This window comes from Salmo salar, chromosome 05, assembly GCF_965601325.2.
Source record: "Salmo salar chromosome 05, fSalSal1, whole genome shotgun sequence".
NCBI classification, from domain to species: Eukaryota; Metazoa; Chordata; class Actinopteri; order Salmoniformes; family Salmonidae; genus Salmo; species Salmo salar.
The window spans coordinates 45,366,976-45,389,674 of NC_138295.1; the positions used below are offsets into that span (position 1 = coordinate 45,366,976).

At 38.9% G+C, this 22,699-nt stretch overlaps 1 pseudogene; it reads right to left on the reverse strand.

The window, feature by feature from the left end:
• Nucleotides 1–1,455: 1,455 nt before the first annotated feature.
• LOC145879456 (uncharacterized) overlaps nt 1,456–22,699 on the reverse strand; it is a 51,882-nt pseudogene continuing 30,638 nt past the window's right edge.

A 22,699-nucleotide genomic window follows, 5' to 3' on the forward strand; every position in this document is an offset into this window, starting at 1 on the left:
CCGCGGATAATAAGCGACACCTGGAGGGGTGGGAGACAATCACAAGGACAGGTGAAACAGATCAGGGTGTGACAGTAAAGATAAGGAAATAAAGAAGGCGCTTTTTATGATTTATATGTATATATTTAATTATTTATTTTAGTTGCTGTGAGACTGGAATGTTACCGAATAGATAAAAGCACTAGAAAAAAAAATAATAATTAAAACTGGCGCATGCATTCGTGATTGGAATTGCTTCAGCCAACATGTTGCAGTTCATTTATTGTTTAATTATTCAAGGCTCCCTTTGTTATTTATTTTTATAAGTAAAATGCTTGAACTAAAATTGTCAGACCAAAGCTGTCAGTTCACCTGACACAAGACTAAAGTTTGACATTTCTAACTCATTATCACAGACCTGATTTGCCCTAATGTATCAACCCCCTACACATATGTAAATCTATTATATTCCTCATAATATCAAAATCTTTTAATAGGTAATGATTTATACACTGTATATCTAATAGAAATAAGGACATACAGTATTTGTTCATCAACATCTTTGTTATTATTAAAAAGACGAGATCGAGTAGATGTGCTGAAAGATGCCCTCTGGTGGTTCAAATGAGCATTAACGGCATGCACTGCAACTCAAGGCATACCACAGCATACCTCACACTATACTCCAGTATGACGCAACTTTTAAATGAGGAACCACTGTAGGTAAACCATGTGTTGCCTCAGATTAATTCATCAAAGAGGAAGAGAGGTGAGAGAGTCGCTGTCAGAAACATCGGGAATCAGATTTATTTCACTCCTGTTCCTATATTGTGGAATTAATATGCAGTTATCTAAAACAAATTCTCAATGCATGAGTTAACACGCTCTATTGTGTATACTGATCTCATCTCTGGAATCAAAAAAACATTTCTTTGCTCTCTCATGCCTTCTAGTTTAATGTGACTTTTATTTATTTTTCCTCAGTTCTTTAATTGACACCGTTGTTCAGTGAAGGAAGCCCATTTGATGTGTTGTGGCCTTCAGAGCTTTCAGCAGACACTGGGAGTTATCAGCTCTGCATTCAGCCTGATGTTTTCTGGCCAGACAGCATTACTGCATTTAGCATAACATTTCATATTGGACAGCAACTGTGCATTTAGTATAGTGTTTTCAGATCAGACAGCGGCATTTAGTATAGTACCGGTATACTTGAATAGCATAGTGTTTTCTGTGTGCTCTCTTCTAAACCTGATAGAGGAACTCAGCCCTAATTCATAAGTCAAATGTTCATCGCTTTAGTGCCTGTAACCCCGGACTAAACAACGGTAGAAATTGGCAAACCCCAGAAAATGTTGCAGCTGCGCTCTGGATGTTGGTTGAGGCAAATCCACCACCGCTCTCACCTTGTCAGGTTCCATCTGAATATTTCCTGCAGTGATGACGTATCCTAGGAAAGAGATGGTGGAGCGATGGAACTCACATTTCTCCGGCCTTTACGAAAAGCTGATTCTCCAGGAGATGCTGGAGGACCTGTCGGACATGGAGGACATGCTCCTGAACTGACCGGGAATAGATGAGGATGTCGTTGAGGTAGACAAACACAAATCGGTTCAACATGTCTCGGAGCACATCATTGACCAGGCCCTGGAACACTGTAGGAGCGTTGGTCAGTCCAAACTGCATCACCAGGTACTCGTAGTGCCAACTAGCTGTGTTAAAGGCAGTCTTCCGTTCATCTTCTTCCCGTATCCAAACCAGATGGTAGGCGTTATGAAGGTCCAACCTGGAGAAGATGATCGCCCCCTGGAGATGCTCAAAAGCTGATGAGATGAGTGGTAGTAACTGGTAGTAACTGGTAGTAACCAGTTTAAATCGGGTATGTTTTTTATCCGGCCGTGCAAATACTGCCCCCTAGCCCCAACAGGTTTTAATAATGAATGCAAATTAGTTAAAGTTAAGACGTTGTCAGCTATATGATATGGTCATTATTTGAACTACGCCAATAGACGTAGTCTAAACCAGCATTTTGTCTTGGAATCTTTCGTTGTTTAGTACACTAGCATACTCACGCTGTTTAGCACATGGCCTAATGTGAATCCTTAAAGAGATGGTTGAGGCTAAGGCTTAAGAGTGTGTGAATGCTACTGGATGGGTGTAGAAAAAGAAGAGCTCTCCAGTAGATGTACCAAAACATTCAAGTCCCATTTTCTCAAAAGAGGGATTATACTGGTTTATCAACTTCCAAAGCACAATTCCTTTCCTATTGTTCCTCAACTGTAGTGTATGATATACAATTTTCTAGCTCTGAGTCTCTACTTTTATCCATTGTAAAAGACACAATTTCAAATGTTGCTACATGATACAAAATTGAGCCAGTTGGTATGCTACGATAAATATTACCACACTACACATGCATTTGATTCAAACACATCACGTCTGGTACCAAAAGGCTCCTTAACCTCTCTGGGAAATGTGGGACACTAGCGAACCACCCGCGGGACAAACTATTCAACAGCCAGTGAAATAGCAGGGCACCTAATTCAAAACAACAAAAATCTCATAATTCAAATTCCTCAAACATACAACTATTATATCCCATTTTAAAGATACACTTCTCGTTAACCTGTTAGGGCTAGGGGGCAGCATTTGCACGTCTGGATAAAAAAAATGTACCCGATTTAATCTGGTTACTAATCCTACCCAGTAACTAGAATATGCATATACTTATTATATATGGATAGAAAACACTCTAAAGTTTCTAAAACTGTTTGAATGGTGTCTGTGAGTATAACAGAACTCATTTGGCAGGCAAAACCCTGAGACATTTTCTGACAGGAAGTGGATACCTGATGTGTTGTATTGACTTTAAACCTATCCCATTGAAAAACACAGGGGCTGAGGAATATTTTGGCACTTCCTATTGCTTCCACTAGATGTCACCAGCCTTCACAAAGTGTTTTGAGTCTTCTGGAGGGAGATCTGACCGAACAAGAGCCTTGGAACGATGATGTCCCATTAGACACCTGGCGCGCGAGTTCATGTTGGGTACCCTTGTTCCAATACGTTATAAAAGAGTATGCATTCGTCCACCTTGAATATTATTCATGTTCTGGTTAAAAAAGGCCCTAATGATTTATGCTATACAACGTTTGACATGTTTGAACGAACGTAAATATATTTTTTCCCCTCGTTCATGACGAGAAGTCCGGCTGGCTTAGATCATGTGCTAACAAGACGGAGATTTTTGGACATAAATGATGAGCTTTTTTGAACAAAACTACATTCGTTATGGACCTGTGATACCTGGAAGTGACATCTGATGAAGAGAATCAAAGGTAATGGATTATTTACATAGTATTTTCGATTTTAGATCTCCCCAACATGACGTCTAGTCTGTATCGCAACGCGTATTTTTCTGGGCGCAGTGCTCAGATTATTGCAAAGTGTGATTTCCCAGTAAGGTTATTTTTAAATCTGGCAAGTTGATTGCGTTCAAGAGATGTAAATCTATAATTCTTTAAATGACAATATAATATTTTACCAATGTTTTCTAATTTTAATTATTTAATTTGTGACGCTGACTTGACTGCCGGTTATTGGAGGGAAACGATTTCCTCAACATCAATGCCATAGTAAAACGCTGTTTTTGGATATAAATATGAACTTGATAGAACTAAAAATGCATGCATTGTCTAACATAATGTCCTGGGAGTGTCATCTGATGGAGATTGTAAAAGGTTAGTGCATCATTTTAGCTGGTTTTATGGTTTTGGTGACCCTGTCTTTGACTTGACAAAACATTACACACAACTCTTGTAAATGTACTGTCCTAACATACTCTAAATTTATGCTTTCGCCGTAAAACCTTTTTGAAATCGTAAAATGTGGTTAGATTAAGGAGATGTTTATCTTTCAAAGGGTGTAAAATAGTTGTATGTTTGAAAAATTTGAATTTTGACATTTATTTGGATTCAAATTTGCCGCTCTTGAAATGCACCTGCTGTTGATGGAGTGCACCACGGGTGGCACGCTAGCGTCCCACCTAGCCCATAGAGGTTAATCCAACCACATTGTCCGATTTCAAAAAGGCTTTACGGCGAAAGCATAACATTAGATTATGTTAGGACAGCGCCGAGACATGAAAAACCACACAGCCATTTTCCAAGCAAGGAGAGGCGTCACAAAAAACAGAAATACAGCTAAAATGAATCACTAACCTTTGATGATCTTCATCAGATGGCACTCATAGGACTTCATGTTACACAATACATGTATGTTTTGCTAGATAAAGTTCACATTTATATCCCAAAACCCCATTTTACATTGGCGTATAATGTTCAGAAATGTTTTGCCCCCCAAAACCTCCGGTGAATGAGCACATCAATTTACAGAAATACTCATCATAAACGTTGATAAAATATTAAACTGTTATTCAAAGAATTACAGATACACTTCTCATTAATGCAACTGCTGTGTCAGATTTAAAAAAAAAAACGTTACAGCGAAAGCACACTGCAATAATCTGAGTACAGCACTCAGACAACAACAACAAGCAATACAGATACCCGCCATTTTGGAGTCAACTAAAATCATAAATAGCATTATAAATATTCACTTACCTTTGATGATCTTCATCAGAATGCACTCCCAGGAATCCCAGTTTCACAATAAATGTTTGTGTTGTTCGATAAATTCCATCATTTATGTCCAAATACCTCCTTTTTGTTTGCGCGTTTATTCCACTACTCCAAATGCAGGAAGCGTGCGCAAAATGTCACGACGAAAAGTCAAAAAAAGTTATATTTACGTTCGTAGAAACATGTCAAACGATGTATAGCATCAATCTTTAGGATGTTTTTATCATAAATCTAAAGTAATATTCCAACCGGACAATTCCAATGTCTTCAGAAAAGAAAAGGAACACAGCTAACTCTCACGGGAGTGCGCGCCACTGAACTCATGTCATTCTCTCAGTCATCTGACTCCATATGCTCTTATTCTCTCCCCAGTCACAGTGGAAGCATGAAACAACGTTCTAAAGACTGTTGACATCTAGTGGAATCCTTAGGAAGTGCAAAATGACCCCACAGACACTGTATACTCGATAGGGAATCACTTGAAAAACTTCAAACCACTTCCTGGTTGGATTTTTTTCTCAGGTTTTTGCCTGCCATATGAGTTCTGTTATACTCACAGACATCATTCAAACAGTTTTAGAAACTTAAGAGTGTTTTCGATCCAAATCTAATAATATGCATATCCTACCTTCTGGGCCCGAGTAGCAGGCAGTTTAATTTGGGCACGTTATTCATCTGAATTTCCGAATACTGCCCCCTGTCACCAAGAAGTTAACAGCGTCTACCCCCAAGCCCCCAAGTTAATCAAATGGCTACCTGGACTATTTGCATTGACCCCTTTTATTTTATTCGTATTTATTTAAAACTCTTGCACAGGCTCGATGTACACTCACTGGACACTAACCACACTAACACATTGTTAGAGGGTGCGTGACTGACTGCAGGGAAGTCAGGCGCAGGAGAGCAAAACTGGGTAAAAACCGGAGCAGTTTAATAAGAAAAACCAACGGCACCCAGAACAACAATATATAGGTACAAAATCACCCGTCACGAACCAGTCAAAGTGCACAAACACTTTACAACAAACAATTTCACACACAGACATGGGGGGAACAGAGGGTTATATACATGACAAATAATGAGGGAATGTAAACCAGGTGTGTGGGAAAACAAGACAAAACAAATGGAAAATGAAAGGTGGATCGGCGATGGCTAGAAAACCGGTGACGTCGACCGCCGAACTCCGCCCAAACAAGGAGAGGAACCGACTTCGGCGGAAGTCGTGACACACATACTACACTGACACACACACATAGTCTTGTATAACTAAACTTGTGGGGATACACAATTCAGTCCCATTCAAAATCCTATTTTCCCTAACTCTTACCCTAAACCTAATATTTACCCAATTAACCCCAACCTTAACCCAAGCTGCTAACCCTAAACCTACAACTAATCCTAGCTCCTAAACCTAATTCTAACCTTAACGCTAAACCCCCTAGAAAAAGAATTTGACCTTGTGGGTCAGTTAGTAAAATTGTTGATGGTTTACTACTTTTGTGGGTCCAAGAAGTATAGTTAAACAGGTACACACTTTGTGTTACGTTATGGTAGTCTATCGTATCCGATGATTACTTGCACTTTGAGATAACGGTGAATACTTTGGTGACTGTAGGGTCCAATCCGAGATCCACAAACTTTATTGCAGATGGGGCATGTGCAGTCTGTGTTGGCGAGGGCAGTCAAGGTTGAACAGTGCATTCGGAAAGTATTCAGACCCTTTGACTTTTTCCACATTTTGTTATGTTACAGCCTTATTCTAAAATGGATTACATTTGTTATTTTCCTCATCTACATACAATACCCCATAATGAGAAAGCAATAAAAGGTTTTTAGACATTTTTGCAAATGTATTAAAAAAAACGGAAATATCACAATTACAAGTATTCAGACCCTATACTCAGTACTTTGTTGAAGCATGTTTGGCAGTAATTACTGCGCCTTCCTGGCTATGACACTACAAGCTTGGCACACCTGTATTTGGGGATATCTCCCATTCTTCTCTGTAGATCCTCTCAAGCTCTGTCAGGTTAGATGGGGAGCTTCACTGCACAGCTATTTTCAGGTCTCTCCAGCGATGTTAGATTGGGTACAAGTCCCGGCTCTGGCTGGGCCACTCAAGGACATCAGAAACTTGTCCCGAAGCCACTCCTGCCTTGTCTTGGCTGTGTGCTTAAGGTCGTTGTTCTGTTGGAAGGTGAAACTTCGTCCTAGTCTGAGGTCCTGAGCGCTCTGGAGAAGGTTTTCCTCATGGATCTCTCTGTACTTTGCTCCATTCGTCTGTTTTTTTGTATTGGATGCGTCTCAATCCACCGCATTCACCTATGTAACAATTCTGCATCTGCTGTGAAAGGTGACAGAGCTAGAACAGTGTTTGTCAGACCATGAGACATCCCAAAAAATGGTATTCTCACAAAATCGTCTGTAGCGTCCGAATGGATTGGCATAAAACTATTATGACCCCTGTTAAAGGAATTTTGTATCCTAATGATAATAATTAACAATCATTAAACTTTGACTAATCCCCAAGGTTTGTAAGACAATGGGTTAATAATTAGACAAAGACTCAGCATCTGCAAATGTTCATTCGGCTTTATTCAGAGAACGTTCTGAGGTCCAAATAACAAAACATCATTATATACCATGCTCCTCATTTGCGCACACTCCTCCACACAAACCGTAGTTAACCTACACACATACATACACACAAATATTAGATGTATGTTTCACTCCCCGGATTTCTCACAACCGGTAATCAGTATCCAGCGCTGCCCGTTACTTTCCCCCGAGATTAGAGAAATCTTGGAGGTACCTCCCGGTTTTCTCCAAAGTCTCTCCAAGTTTCTAGGTCGGGTAAAACAGAGGTCTACTGTTCTCTTATCTCCCCGCTAAAACACCCCTTCTTAAAACACACACGTCTACAGCTCCCTTAGTCCCACTAAATACACACACACATTTCTCTCCCTCTCTAGCCTCTACTAGACTTTATGTGCCTGTCAATTGATACTTTAATTATTCATTATTCATGCTACATTAACTACTAATTAATAATGGAACACTAGTCACTTTAATAATGTTTACATATTTTGCATTACTCATCTCATATGTGTATATATACTCATCTCATCTCATATGCATATACTGTATTCTATTCTATTCTACTGTATTTTAGTCTATGCTGTGCCGACATTGCTCATCCAAATATTTATATATTTTTAATTCCATTCGTTTACTTTAGATTTGTGTGTATTGTTGTGAAATTGTTAGATATTACTTGTTAGATATTACTGCACTGTTGGAGCTAGAAACACAATTATTTTGCTACACTCACAATAACATCTGCTAAATGTGTATGTGACGAATACAATTTGGTTTGATTTGATTTGTTTTACTAATTTTAGCTTTTCATTTAGTGGAATTCGCTGCAGACTTTTCTAGAATTTCACAGCCACAATGCATTAGAAGAGGGGTGCTGCGAGTTTTGATAGCTAGAGCTCTTCAAGTACACAACAAAACAACTTGGAAGATGATGTGTAGTGTCTTAGCTCTTATTACTTATTTATATAATAAGAGACTCTGAATACAAGGAATTTAACTGGAGCTTCACATTTACTAAAATGAGTTAGTACCAGAATAACACAGAACAACACTGCGCATGACCAAGGGTGCTCCATTCTTAAAGGGGACATCAGTAATTAACAGAACATAAAATTCCTTCTCTTATGCAATCAGTTACTTTTACCAAACCACAACTGAAGCATTTCCCAGAACTTGTTGTAGTTATTTTGCATCTTTTTATTTGAACTTGAACAGTTAGTTTTTGTTTGTTTGGTTATCCAGTCTGTCTGGTGGCCGCTGCCGTCGTTCTGGGTAGCGCCTTGGATTGTCTGGAGGCTCCTGAACATCCTCAGTGTGTCCTTGCTCCATTATAGCTGCGGCTATAGCAGCACCTTCATCAACATGTTCTCAGCTTTCAGCCTGGGGTCTCTTTACTGCCCCACCGTCCTCTACAGTTCTGGCCATTTGGAATGGGCATCAACTATAACAAGAAACATGTGCTTTTCAAAGGGACCAGCGTAGTCCACATTCTCTGCCGTGGCTCTGTGGGCCATTCCCATGGGTGGACTGGGACAGAAGCAGGCATGTGAAGGGTTTCCAAACATCCGCTACAGTTCTTCGCCATGTTTTCTATCTGTTGATCCAGACCGGGCCACCAGAGGTGGCTCCTTGCGAGCAGCGTCATTTTGACAATTCCAACATGACCTTTATGTAGTTGCTGCAAAACCTGATGTATCATGACTCTCATTCCCCACATCAAACATCCTTGGTAGAGTCAGCTCCTTTCTGCCTGTCGCTGGCCATCCTGACATGGTGTAGGTGTATATTTTTGACAAGGTCACATGTTTCCTTGTCTCCCGTTTGATAACTGTGCTTGTGACAGGTAGTGCCTCGAGCTGAGCGGTATGGAAAATGTCCACTGCATCCACACTCCTTTGTCTTTATCTTGTACATGGCAGTCTGGATAATCCATCTGCATTTGTGTGGAGAGACGACGGCTTAAACTCAATGTCGTACATATGACTGGCAAGGAACAAGGCGTATCGCTGTAACCTGGCTGCTGTCATTGCCTTAATGCGTTTCTTTGGACTGAAAATGGAAAGCAACGGCTGGTAACCAGTGTGAAACGCTTGCCATATAGGTATGCGTGGAATTTCTTGACGCCCCACACTAGCGCCAGGGCTTCTTTGTTGATTTGTGAGTATTTTTTCTCTGCATTATTCAATGTTTGTGACGCAAATGCAACTGGCGTCTCTGACCCATCTTTCAGTGTGTGTGAAAGGAATGCCCTTAACCTCTTGGGGCTAGGTGGGACGCTAGCGTGCCACCCGTGGTGCACTCCATCAACAGCAGGTGCATTTCAAGAGCGGCAAATTTGAATCCAAATAAATGTCAAAATTCAAATTTTTCAAAAATACAACTATTTTACACCATTTGAAAGATAAACATCTCCTTAATCTAACCACGTTTTACGATTTCAAAAAGGTTTTACGGCGAAAGCATAAATTTAGAGTATGTTAGGACAGTACATTTACAAGAGTTGTGTGTAATGTTTTGTCAAGTCAAAGACAGGGTCACCAAAACCATAAAACCAGCTAAAATGATGCACTAACCTTTTACAATCTCCATCAGATGACACTCCTAGGACATTATGTTAGACAATGCATGCATTTTTAGTTCTATCAAGTTCATATTTATATCCAAAAACAGCGTTTTACTATGGCATTGATGTTGAGGAAATCGTTTCCCTCCAATAACCGGCAGTCAAGTCAGCGTCACAAATTAAATAATTAAAATTAGAAAACATTGGTAAAATATTATATTGTCATTTAAAGAATTATAGATTTACATCTCTTGAACGCAATCAACTTGCCAGATTTAAAAATAACCTTACTGGGAAATCACACTTTGCAATAATCTGAGCACTGCGCCCAGAAAAATACGCGTTGCGATACAGACTAGACGTCATGTTGGGGAGATCTAAAATCGAAAATACTATGTAAATAATCCATTACCTTTGATTCTCTTCATCAGATGTCACTTCCAGGTATCACAGGTCCATAACGAATGTAGTTTTGTTCAAAAAAGCTCATCATTTATGTCCAAAAATCTCCGTCTCGTTAGCACATGATGTAAGCCAGCCGGACTTCTCGTCATGAACGAGGGGAAAAAATATATTTCCGTTCGTTCAAACATGTCAAACGTTGTATAGCATAAATCATTAGGGCCTTTTTTAACCAGAACATGAATAATATTCAAGGTGGACGAATGCATACTCTTTTATAACGTATTGGAACGAGGGTACCCAACATGAACTCGCGCGCCAGGTGTCTAATGGGACATCATCATTCCATGGCTCTTGTTCGGTCAGATCTCCCTCCAGAAGACTCAAAACACTTTGTAAAGGCTGGTGACATCTAGTGGAAGCAATAGGAAGTGCCAAAATATTCCTAAACCCCTGTGTTTTTCAATGGGATAGGTTTAAAGTCAATACAACACATCAGGTATCCACTTCCTGTCAGAAAATGTCTCAGGGTTTTGCCTGCCAAATGAGTTCTGTTATACTCACAGACACCATTCAAACAGTTTTGGAAACTTTAGAGTGTTTTCTATCCATATATAATAAGTATATGCATATTCTAGTTACTGGGTAGGATTAGTAACCAGATTAAATCGGGTACATTTTTTTTATCCAGACGTGCAAATGCTGCCCCCTAGACCCAACAGGTTAACCTCTTACATCTAGACGTTCCGCTAGCGGAAAACCTGCTCCAATATCCAATGATAGGCGTGGCGCGAATTACAAATTCCTCAAAAATACAAAAACTTCAATTCTTCAAACATATGACTATTTTACACCATTTTAAAGACAAGACTCTCATTAATCTAACCACACTGTCCGATTTCAAAAAGGCTTTACAACGAAAGCAAAACATTAGATTATGTCAGCAGAGTACCAAGCCAGAAATAATCAGACACCCATTTTTCAAGCTAGCATATAATGTCACAAAAACCCAGAAGACAGCTAAATGCAGCACTCACCTTTGATGATCTTCATCAGATGACAACCCTAGGACATTATGTTATACAATACATGCATGTTTTGTTCAATCAAGTTCATATTTATATCAAAAACCAGCTTTTTACATTAGCATGTGACGTTCAGAACTAGCATACTTCCGGGGAATTCGCTAACATTTTACTAAATTACTCACGATAAACGTTCACAAAAAGCATAACAATTATTTTAAGAATTATAGATACAGACCTCCTCTATGCACTCGATATGTCCGATTTTAAAATAGCTTTTTGGTGAAAGCACATTTTGCAATATTCTAAGTACATAGCCCAGGCATCACGGGCTAGCTATTTAGACACCCGGCAAGTTTAGCACTCACCATAATCATATTTACTATTATAAAAGTTTGATTACCTTTTGTTGTCTTCGTCAGAATGCACACCCAGGACTGCTACTTCAATAACAAATGTTGGTTTGGTCCAAAATAATGCATCGTTATATCCGTATAGCGGCGTTTTGTTCGTGCGTTCCAGACACTATCCGAAATAGTAAAGAAGTGTCGCGCGCATGGCGCAATTTGTGACAATAAAATTCTAAATATTCCATTACCGTACTTCGAAGCATGTCAACCGCTGTTTAAAATCAATTTTTACGCCATTTTTCTCGTAGAAAAGCGATAATATTATATATTATATATATATATGTATATATATATAATATAATATATATATTATATATATATATATATATATATATATATATATATACATATTTATATATATATATTATATATATATACCCTCGACAACTACTATGATTATTATTATTTGACCATGCTGGTCATTTATGAACATTTTAACATTTTAACATCTTGACCATGTTCTGTTATAATATCCACCCTGCACAGCCAGAAGAGGACTGGCCACCCCTCATAGCCTGGTTCCTCTCTAGGTTTCTTCCTAGGTTTTTGGCCTTTCTAGGGAGTTTTTCCTAGGGAGTTTTTCCTAGCCACCGTGCTTCTTTCACATGCTTTGCTTGCTGTTTGGGGTTTTAGGCTGGGTTTCTGTACAGCACTTTGAGATATCAGCTGATGTACGAAGGGCTATATAAATACATTTGATTTGATTTGATATGTTTGAAAAATTGACGTTTTGGGATTTTTGAGGATTTGTAATTAGCGCCATGCCCTATCATTGGATATTGGAGCGGTGTTCCGCTAGCGGAACATCTAGATGTAAGATTAATTCTTAGGGCTAGGGGTCCCGCCAGCGGGACAACTTCCGGTGAAACTGGAGTGTGTGCAATTAAAAAAGATAATCATAAATATACTGCTCATAAAAATAAAGGGAACACTTAAACAACACATCCTAGATCTGAATGAAAGAAATAATCTTATTAAATACTTTTTTCTTTACATAGTTGAATGCGCTGACAACAAAATCACACAAAAATAATCAATGGAAATCCAATTCATCAACCCATGGAGGTCGGGATTTGGAGTCACACTCAAAATTAAAGTGGAAAACCACACTACAGGCTGATCCAACTTTGATGTAATGTCTTTAACCTCTTACATCTAGACGTTCCGCAAGCGGAACACCTGCTCCAATATCCAATGATGGGCGTGGCGCGAAATACAAACTCCTCTAAAATCCGAAAACTTAAATTTTTCAAACATATGACTATTTTACAGCATTTTAAAGACAAGACTCTCGTTAATCTAACCACACTGTCCGATTTCAAAAAGGCTTTACAGCGAAAGCAAAGCATTAGATTATGTCAGCAGAGTACCCAGCCAGAAATAATCAGACACCCATTTTTCAAGCTAGCATATAATGTCACAAAAAACAAAACCACAGCTAAATGCAGCACTAACCTTTGATGATCTTCATCAGATGACAACCCTAGGACATTATGTTCTACAATGCATGCATGTTTTGTTCAATCACAGCAAAAACATGCCATGCATTGTTTGAGGACGGCGCGCCATATCAAAATATTTTTCCACTGGCACAGGTTTCATACATTCACATACGATAAAATATTCACTTTCTTTTCGAAAATATTCCTCTGATTTGTCATCCAAAGGGTCCCAGCTATAACATGTAGTGTCGTTTTGTTAGATAACATCCTTTTTATATCCCAAAAAGTCAGTTTAGTTGGCGCCATCGATTTGAGTAATCCACTCGTTCAACTTGCAGGGAAAGGAATCTGGAAATCTACCCCTAAACTTTGTTTCAACAAGTCAAAATATGTTTCTATTTACTCCTCAGATACCCTAAAACGTAATAAAACTGTACTATTTCTTTCAGAAAAAAAGTATGTTCAATAGGAAACCAATTTTTGCGGGTGTGTAATGTCTTCATGGTGCACGTAAACACAAATTTCCAAGACTGTGTCCCTGTACTAAAACTGATATTTTTTATTCGCTTTTGAACTTACAAGCCTGAAACCTTGAACATAGACTGCTGACAACCTGTGGAAGCCATAGGAATTGCACACAGGGAGCTAATTTTCAATATGACCTTTCTCTTGCCTTTGAAAGAGGATGTTTTCTCTCAAAAAAGAAAAATCTGGTTTCTTTTACTTTGGATTTTCTCCTACCATATCTATTGTATTATATTCTCCTACATTATTTTAACATTTCTACAAACTTCAAAGTGTTTTCCTTCCAATGGTACCGATTATACACATATCCTGGCTTCAGGGCCTGCGCTACTGGCAGTTTACTTTGTGCATGTCATTAAGGCAGGAAGTGGAGAAAAAATATTATTATTTACAAGGACAGTCTACTCCTTCCTCCCCATTGGGGAATTGAACCACGGTCTTCCGCGTGCCCCCACCAACACGGGGATTCTTTAGCTAAATAGCCAAGTACTGTAGCCTACTCCCGACCGTCACGTTGTACAGTGCTATATTTTCTGTTCCATCCTAACGAAACCCAGAGGGTTTTTCATGAATAGAAACAGCATAATAATCAAATTAAAAAGCAAAATTCTTAAAATTAGTCCCATGTACTGTGTTTTTACAAAAAAAGGTTTTTAATTATCTAGTACAGGCACTATTGAAGATATGAAATGCTTCTTCAAGATTTCCTCTGGTGGTCAAACTAGCGCTAATGGTACCAGTGGTTGGCACTTGCAGAGGCTTGCGGAAGTATTCACCATCCTTGGCATTTTTCCTATTTTGTTGCCTTACAACCTGGAATTAAAATAGATTTTTTGGTGGGGTTTGTATCATTTGATTTACACAACAACCTTGAAGATGCAAAATATTTTTTCTTGTAAAACAAACAAGAAATAAAACAAAAAACATTTTAAAACTTGAGCGTGCATAACTATTCACCCCCCTAAAGTCAATACTTTGTAGAGCCACCTTTTGCAGCAATTACACCTGCAAGTCTCTTGGGGTATGTCTCTATAAGCTTGGCACGTCTAGCCACTGGGATTTTTGCCCATTGTTCAAGGCAAAACTGCTCCAGATCCTTCAAGTTGGATGAGTTCCGCTGGTTTACAGCAATCTTTCAGTCATACCACAGATTTACAATTGGATTGAGGTCTGGGCTTTGACTAGGGTATTCCAAGACATTTAAATGTTTTCCCTTAAACCACTCGAGTGTTACTTTAGCAGTATGCTTAGGGTCATTGTCCTGCTGGAAGGTGAACCTCTGTCCCAGTCTCAAATCTCTGGAAGACTGAAACAGGTTTCCCTCAAGAATTTCCCTGTATTTAGTGCCATCCATCATTCCTTGAATTCTGACCAGTTTCCGAGTCCCTGCCGATGGAAAAACATCCACACAGCATGATGCTACCACCACCATGCTTCACTGTGCGGATGGTATTCTCGGGGTGATGTGAGGTGTTGGGTTTGTGCCAGACATAGCATTTTCCTTAATGGCCAAAAAGCCCAATTTTAGTCTCATCTGACCAGAGTACCTTTTTCCATATGTTTGGGTAGTCTCCCACATGCCTTCTGGTGAACACCAAACGTGTTAGCTAATTTTTTTCTTAAAGCAATGGCTTTTTTCTGGCCACTCTTCCGTAAAGCCTGGCTCTGTGGAGTGTACGGCTTAAAGTGTCCTATGGACAGATACTCCAATCTCCACTGTGGAGCTTTGCAGCTGCTTCAGGGTTATCTTTGGTCTCTTTGTTGCCTCTGATTAATGCCTTCCTTGCCTGGCACGTGAGTTTTGGTGGGCTGCCCTATCTTGACAGGTTTGTTGTGATGCCATATTTTTTCATTTTTTTAATAATGGATTTAATGGTGCTCCGTGGGATGTTCAAAGTTTCAGATATTTTTTATAACCCAACCCTGATCGGTGCTTCTCCACAACTTTGTCCCTGACCTGTCTGGAGAGCTCTTTGGTCTTCATAGTGCCACTTGCTTGTTGGTGCCCCTTGCTTAGTGGTGTTGCAGACTCTGGGGCCTTTCAGAACAGGTGTATATATACTGAGATCATGTGACAGATCATATGACACTTAGATTGCACACAGGTGGAGTTTATTTAACCTCTTGACAGCGCATTTTGAAAAAGATTTGTCCCCATTTTAAACGGCATACTACTCAAACTCAGAAGCTAGGATATGCATATAATTAATACTTGTGGATAGAAAACACCCTAAAGTTTCTAAAACTGTTTGAATGGTGTCTGTGAGTATAACAGAACTCATATGGCAGTCAAAACCCGAGACAGATCGAAACAGGAAGTGGAATTCTGAAATGCGGACTCAACTTCATCACGTTGCCTATTAATCACACCGTGAGCTATGGTTCATTGAGCACTTCCTATTGCTTCCACTAGATGTCCCCAGTCTTTACAAAGTGATTTGAGTCTCCTACTGTGAAAACTGACAGAATGACACGCTGTGGAACGTAGTCACACGGAGAGGGCCATCACCATTATGACGCCGGTGCCCCTGGCTACCCTCCCCTTTCGAAACGTTTATAAAGACAATGCAATCGTCCCCCTTGAATCTTATTGGAGCTCTGGTTGAAAAAGGCCCTAAAGATTTATGTTATACAACGTTTGACATGTTTGAACGAACCTAAATAAGAAAAAAATGAATTTTGTTGAAAGAATAGTCCCGCGGCCACGGAGGTTTTGGTGCAGCCTTCAGAACGCGCTAACAACAACAAGCTAATGGAACATAAAGGATGAACTTTTTCGAACGAAAATACATTTGTTGTGGACCTGGGATTCCTGGAAGTGCCTAAGGATGAAGATAATCAAAGGTAAGGGATTATTGACAATAGTATACAAGACTAGATTTGATATGCGATTGTTCCAAGATGGCGCTGACCTGTATTGCTAGCCTATTTTTCTGAGTATCGCATCCCCTTTTATCGCAAAGTGTGATTACCCAGTAAAGTTATTTTTAAATCTGGCATTACAGGTGCTTTCAAGAGATATTCATCTATAAATCTTAGAATGACAATATTACATTTTAAAAATGTTTTCGAATAGTAATTTAGTAAATTGTAGCGCTGTTTCATCGGATGCATTTGAGGGAAAATAGTTAGTCAACGTTACGCACCGATGTAAAATGTTGTTTTTATATATAAATATGAACTTTATCGAACAAAAGAATGCATGTATTGTGTAACATGATGTCCTAGTTGTGTCATCTGATGAAGATTGTCAAAGGTTACTGCTGCATTTAGCTGTTTTTTGGTTATTTGTGATGCATGTGGTTGGTCGGAAAATGGCTATGTGGCTACTTTTACGATATACTCCTCTAACATAATCTAATGTTTTGCTTTTGCTGTAAAGCCTTTTTGAAATCGGACAACGTGGTTCGATTCAGGAGAGGTGTATCTATAAAACGATATAATTTGAAAAAAAAAATGAAAAAAAAATAATTACATTTTGTTATGCTAATGGCGATAGGATTTTTCGCTGGATGTCCGTCCCGTATGCCGCACAGGGGTTAACCTCTATGGGCTAGGTGGGACGCAAGTGTCCCACCCGTGGTGCACTCCATCAACAGCAGGTGCATTTCAAGAGCGGCAAATTTGAATCCAAATAAATGTCAAAATTCAAATTTTTCAAACATACAACTATTTTACACCCTTTGAAAGATAAACATCTCCTTAATCTAACCACGTTTTACGATTTCAAAAAGGTTTTACGGCGAAAGCATAAATTTAGAGTATGTTAGGACAGTACATTTACAAGAGTTGTGTGTAATGTTGTGCCAATTCAAAGACAGGCGTCACCAAAACCATAAAATCAGCTAAAATGATGCACTAACCTTTTACAATCTCCAACAGATGACACTCCTAGGACATTGTGTTAGACAATGCATGCATTTTTAGTTCTATCAAGTTCATATTTATATCCAAAAACAGCGTTTTACTGTGGCGTTGATGTTCAGGAAATCGTTTCCCTCCAATAACCGGCATTCAAGTCAGCACCACAAATTAAATAATTAAAATTAGAAAACATTGGTAAAATATTATATTGTCATTTAAAGAATTATAGATTTACATCTCTTGAACGCAATCAACTTGCCAGATTTAAAAATAACCTTACTGGGAAATCACACTTTGCAATAATCTGAGCACTGCGCCCAGAAAAATACGCGTTGCGATACAGACTAGCCGCCATGTTGGGGAGATCTAAAATCGAAAATACTATGTAAATAATCCATTACCTTTGATTCTCTTCATCAGATGTCACTTCCTGGTATCACAGGTCCATAACGAATGTAGTTTTGTTCAAAAAAGCTCATCATTTATGTCCAAAAATCTCCGTCTTGTTACTAAGCCCGCCGGACTTCACTTCATGGACGAGGGGAAAAAATATATTTACGTTCGTTCAAACATGTCAAACGTTGTATAGCATAAATCATTAGGGCCTTTTTTAACCAGAACATGAATAATATTCAAGGTGGACGAATGCATTCTCTTTTATAACGTATTGGAACGAGGGTACCCAACATGAACTCGCGCGCCAGGTGTCTAATGGGACATCATCGTTCCATGGCTCTTGTTCGGTCAGATCTCCCTCCAGAAGACTCAAAACACTTTGTAAAGGCTGGTGACATCTAGTGGAAGCAATAGGAAGTGCCAAAATATTCCTCAGCCCCTGTGTTTTTCAATGGCATAGGTTTAAAGGTAATACAACACATCAGATATCCACTTCCTGTCAGAATCTGTCTCAGGTTTTTGCCTGCCAAATTAGTTCTGTTATACTCACAGACACCATTCAAACAGTTTTAGAAACTTTAGGGTGTTTTCTATCCATATATAATAAGTATATGCATATTCTAGTTACTGGGTAGGATTAGTAACCAGATTAAATCGGGTACATATTTTTTATCCAGCCGTGCAAATACTGCCCCCTAGCCCTAACAGGATAATGCAACTGCTGTGTCAGATTTCAAAAAAGCTTTACGGCGAAAGCACACTTTGCAATAATCTGAGTACAGCGCTCAGTCATCAAAACAAGCCATACATATACCCGCCATGTTGTGGAGTCAACAAAAGTCAGAAATAGCATTATAAATATTCACTTACCTTTGATGATCTTCATCGGAATGCACTCCCAGGAATCCCAGTTCCACAATAAATGTTCAGGTTTTTTCAATAAAGTCCATATTTATTTCCAAATACCTCCTTTTTGTTCGCGCGTTTAGTCCAGCATTCCAAATTCACAAGAGTGCGCGTTTAGTCCAGACGAAAAGTCAAAATAGTTACATTACAGTTCGTAGAAACATGTCAAACGATGTATATAATCAATCTTTAGGATGTTATCATAAATCTTAAATAATATTCCAACCGGACAATTCCTTTGTCTTCATAAAGGAAAGAGAAGGGATCTCGTGCTCATGCCCACGCGCATGACTGAGTAGATGGCATTTTGCCAGACACCTGATTCCAATAGCTCTCATTCTCTTCCCATTCACAGTAGAAGCCTGAAACAATGTTCTAAAGACTGTTGACATCTAGTGGAAGCCTTAGGAAGCGCAATATGACGCCACAGACACTGTATATTGGATAGGCAATCACTTAAAAAACTACAAACCTCAGATTTCCCACTTCCTGGTTGGATTTTTTCTCAGGTTTTTGCCTGCCATATGAGTTCTGTTATACTCACAGACATCATTCAGTTTTAGAAACAGTTTTAGAAACTTCAGACTGTTTTCTATCCAAATCTACTAATTATATGCATATTCTAGCTTTTGGGCCTGAGTAGCAGGCAGTTTACTCTGGGCACTTCATTCATCCAAGCTACTCAATACTGACCCCCTTTCCTAAAGAAGTTAATCAATCGCTAATCTAATTAGATTCCGTCCTTGCCACTGCAAATAATGTGTGGAAAACACCCTGGCAAAAATCATCTGCTGTCTGTCATTGAATAGCAGTATGTGTGGTACCTGCTAATGCAGACGTTATTAGTGCAGTATGAGCTGATCTTTTTAAAGTAATATATGTGCAATTACACTGTTGTGTTCACGTGAGACTCTAAATCTGGAACTGTGTAACAACACAAGGCAGGGAGCTTTTTTTCTAGGACAAGTGAGTAATAATTAATTTTGATTTAATTTATCCAGCACATTTCCCATGCTCAATGAGCATAAGGTATAAAACAAAACAAAAAACAGCATAAATACATCAAGAAGTGGAAACAATCACAATACATCAAAACATGACCTACTTATGCAAAAAAATAGACTTTAACCTCTATGGGCTAGGTGGGACGCAGGCGTCCCCCCCCGTGGTGCACTCCATCAACAGCAGGTGCATTTCAAGAGCGGCAAATTTGAATCCAAATAAATGTCAAAATTCAAATTTTTCAAAAATACAACTATTTTACACCCTTTGAAAGATAAACATCTCCTTAATCTAACCACGTTTTACGATTTCAAAAAGGTTTTATGGCGAAAGCATAAATTTAGAGTATGTTAGGACAGTACATTTACAAGAGTTGTGTGTAATGTTTTGTCAATTCAAAGACAGGGTCACCAAAACCATAAAACCAGCTAAAATGATGCACTAACCTTTTACAATCTCCATCAGATGACACTCCTAGGACATTATGTTAGACAATGCATGCATTTTTAGTTCTATCAAGTTCATATTTATATCCAAAAACAGCGTTTTACTATGGCATTGATGTTGAGGAAATCGTTTCCCTCCAATAACCGGCAGTCAAGTCAGCATCACAAATTAAATAATTAAAATTAGAAAACATTGGTAAAATATTATATTGTCATTTAAAGAATTATAGATTTACATCTCTTGAACGCAATCAACTTGCCAGATTTAAAAATAACCTTACTGGGAAATCACACTTTGCAATAATCTGAGCACTGCGCCCAGAAAAATACGCGTTGCGATACAGACTAGTCGTCATGTTGGGGAGATCTAAAATCGAAAATACTATGTAAATAATCCATTACCTTTGATTCTCTTCATCAGATGTCACTTCCAGGTATCACAGGTCCATAACGAATGTAGTTTTGTTCAAAAAAGCTCATCATTTATGTCCAAAAATCTCCGTCTTGTTAGCACATGATCTAAGCCAGCCGGACTTCTCGTCATGAACGAGGGGAAAAAATATATTTACGTTCGTTCAAACATGTCAAACATTGTATAGCATAAATCATTAGGGCCTTTTTTAACCAGAACATGAATAATATTCAAGGTGGACGAATGCATACTCTTTTATAACGTATTGGAACAAGGGTACCCAACATGAACTCGCGCGCCAGGTGTCTAATGGGCCATCATCGTTCCATGGCTCTTGTTCGGTCAGATCTCCCTCCAGAAGACTCAAAACACTTTGTAAAGGCTGGTGACATCTAGTGGAAGCCATAGGAAGTGCCAAAATATTCCTCAGCCCCTGTGTTTTTCAATGGCATAGGTTTAAAGGTAATACAACACATCAGGTATCCACTTCCTGTCAGAAAATGTCTCAGGGTTTTGCCTGCCAAATGAGTTCTGTTATACTCACAGACACCATTCAAACAGTTTTAGAAACTTTAGAGTGTTTTCTATCCATATATAATAAGTATATGCATATTCTAGTTACTGGGTAGGATTAGTAACCAGATTAAATCGGGTACATTTTTTTTATCCAGCCGTGCAAATACTGCCCCCTAGCCCTAACAGGTTAAGCTAATAAGCGTTCAACCATCAAAACCTAGCTTAAATAGGCATGTCTTAAGTTGATTTTCAAATGAGCTGCCTTATAACATGTACAGGTAGAATGTTCCAGAGCTGAGGGACCAGAGCTGAGTGTTCCAGAGCTGAGGCCCTGTCACCAATGCTGAGCAGCGTTGTCGCTGGTATGGCTGTTTGGGTCTGATGATCGTATGGTGCGTGCAGGGGAATAGTGCTCTAGAAGTTGATACCCTTGAGGGCCTTAATAGTGCATCATGTAAATGTGCACCTAAATAGACCTACCAAAAAGTTAGTATTTTTCATTAGATGGCATATAAACAAAACTGGTAATGCTGCGTAGTTTTAGACAGGTCTGGAACTCAACTTTCTGGTATAAATAATTATAAATTGCTGAGATGTACTCACTTGAGGACACAAGCTCAAATACATAGCACAAATATTAAGAAAATAATTTTTATTTATTTATTATTCAACAAAAGTGAGTCAATAGGGCTTAAAATGACATATTTTCTGTCCAAATACAAAGGAACCAGTCAAAAGTTTTGACATACCTACTCATTCAGGGGTTTTTCTTTATTTTTACTATTTTCTACATTGTAGAATAATAGTGAAAACATCAAAAATATGAAATAACACACATGGAATCATGTAGTAACCAAAAAAGTGTTAAACAAATCAAACTGTTTTATATTTGAGATTCTTCAAAGTAGCCACCCTCAACCAGCTTCATGAGGTAGTCAACTGTAATGCATTTCAATTAACAGGTGTGCCTTGTTAAAAGTTAATTTGTGAAATTTCTTTCCTTAATGTGTTTTAGCCAATCAGTTGTGGCGGTATACAGTAGATAGCCCTTTTTGGTAAAAGACCAAGTCCATATTAAGGCAAGAACAGCTCATTACTTTAACACATGACGGTCAGTCAATCCGGAAAATTGAACATTTCTTTAAGTGCAGTTGCAAAAACCATCAAGCGCTACGATGAAACTGGCTCTCATGAGGACCGCCACAGGAAAGGAAGACCCAGAGTTACCTCTACTGCATTTACATTTACATTTAAGACATTTAGCAGACGCTCTTATCCAGAGCGACTTACAAATTGGTGCATTCACCTTATAATATCCAGTTGAACAACCACTTTACAATAGTGCATCTAAATCTTTTAAGGGGGGGGGGGTTAAAAGGATTACTTTATCCTATCCCAGGTATTCCTTAAAGAGGTGGGGTTTCAGGTGTCTCCGGAAGGTGGTGATTGACTCCGCTGTCCTGGCGTCGTGAGGGAGCTTGTTCCACCATTGGGGTGCCAGAGCAGCGAACAGTTTTGACTGGGCTGAGCGGGAACTGTGCTTCCTCAGAGGTAGGGAGGCGAGCAGGCCAGAGGT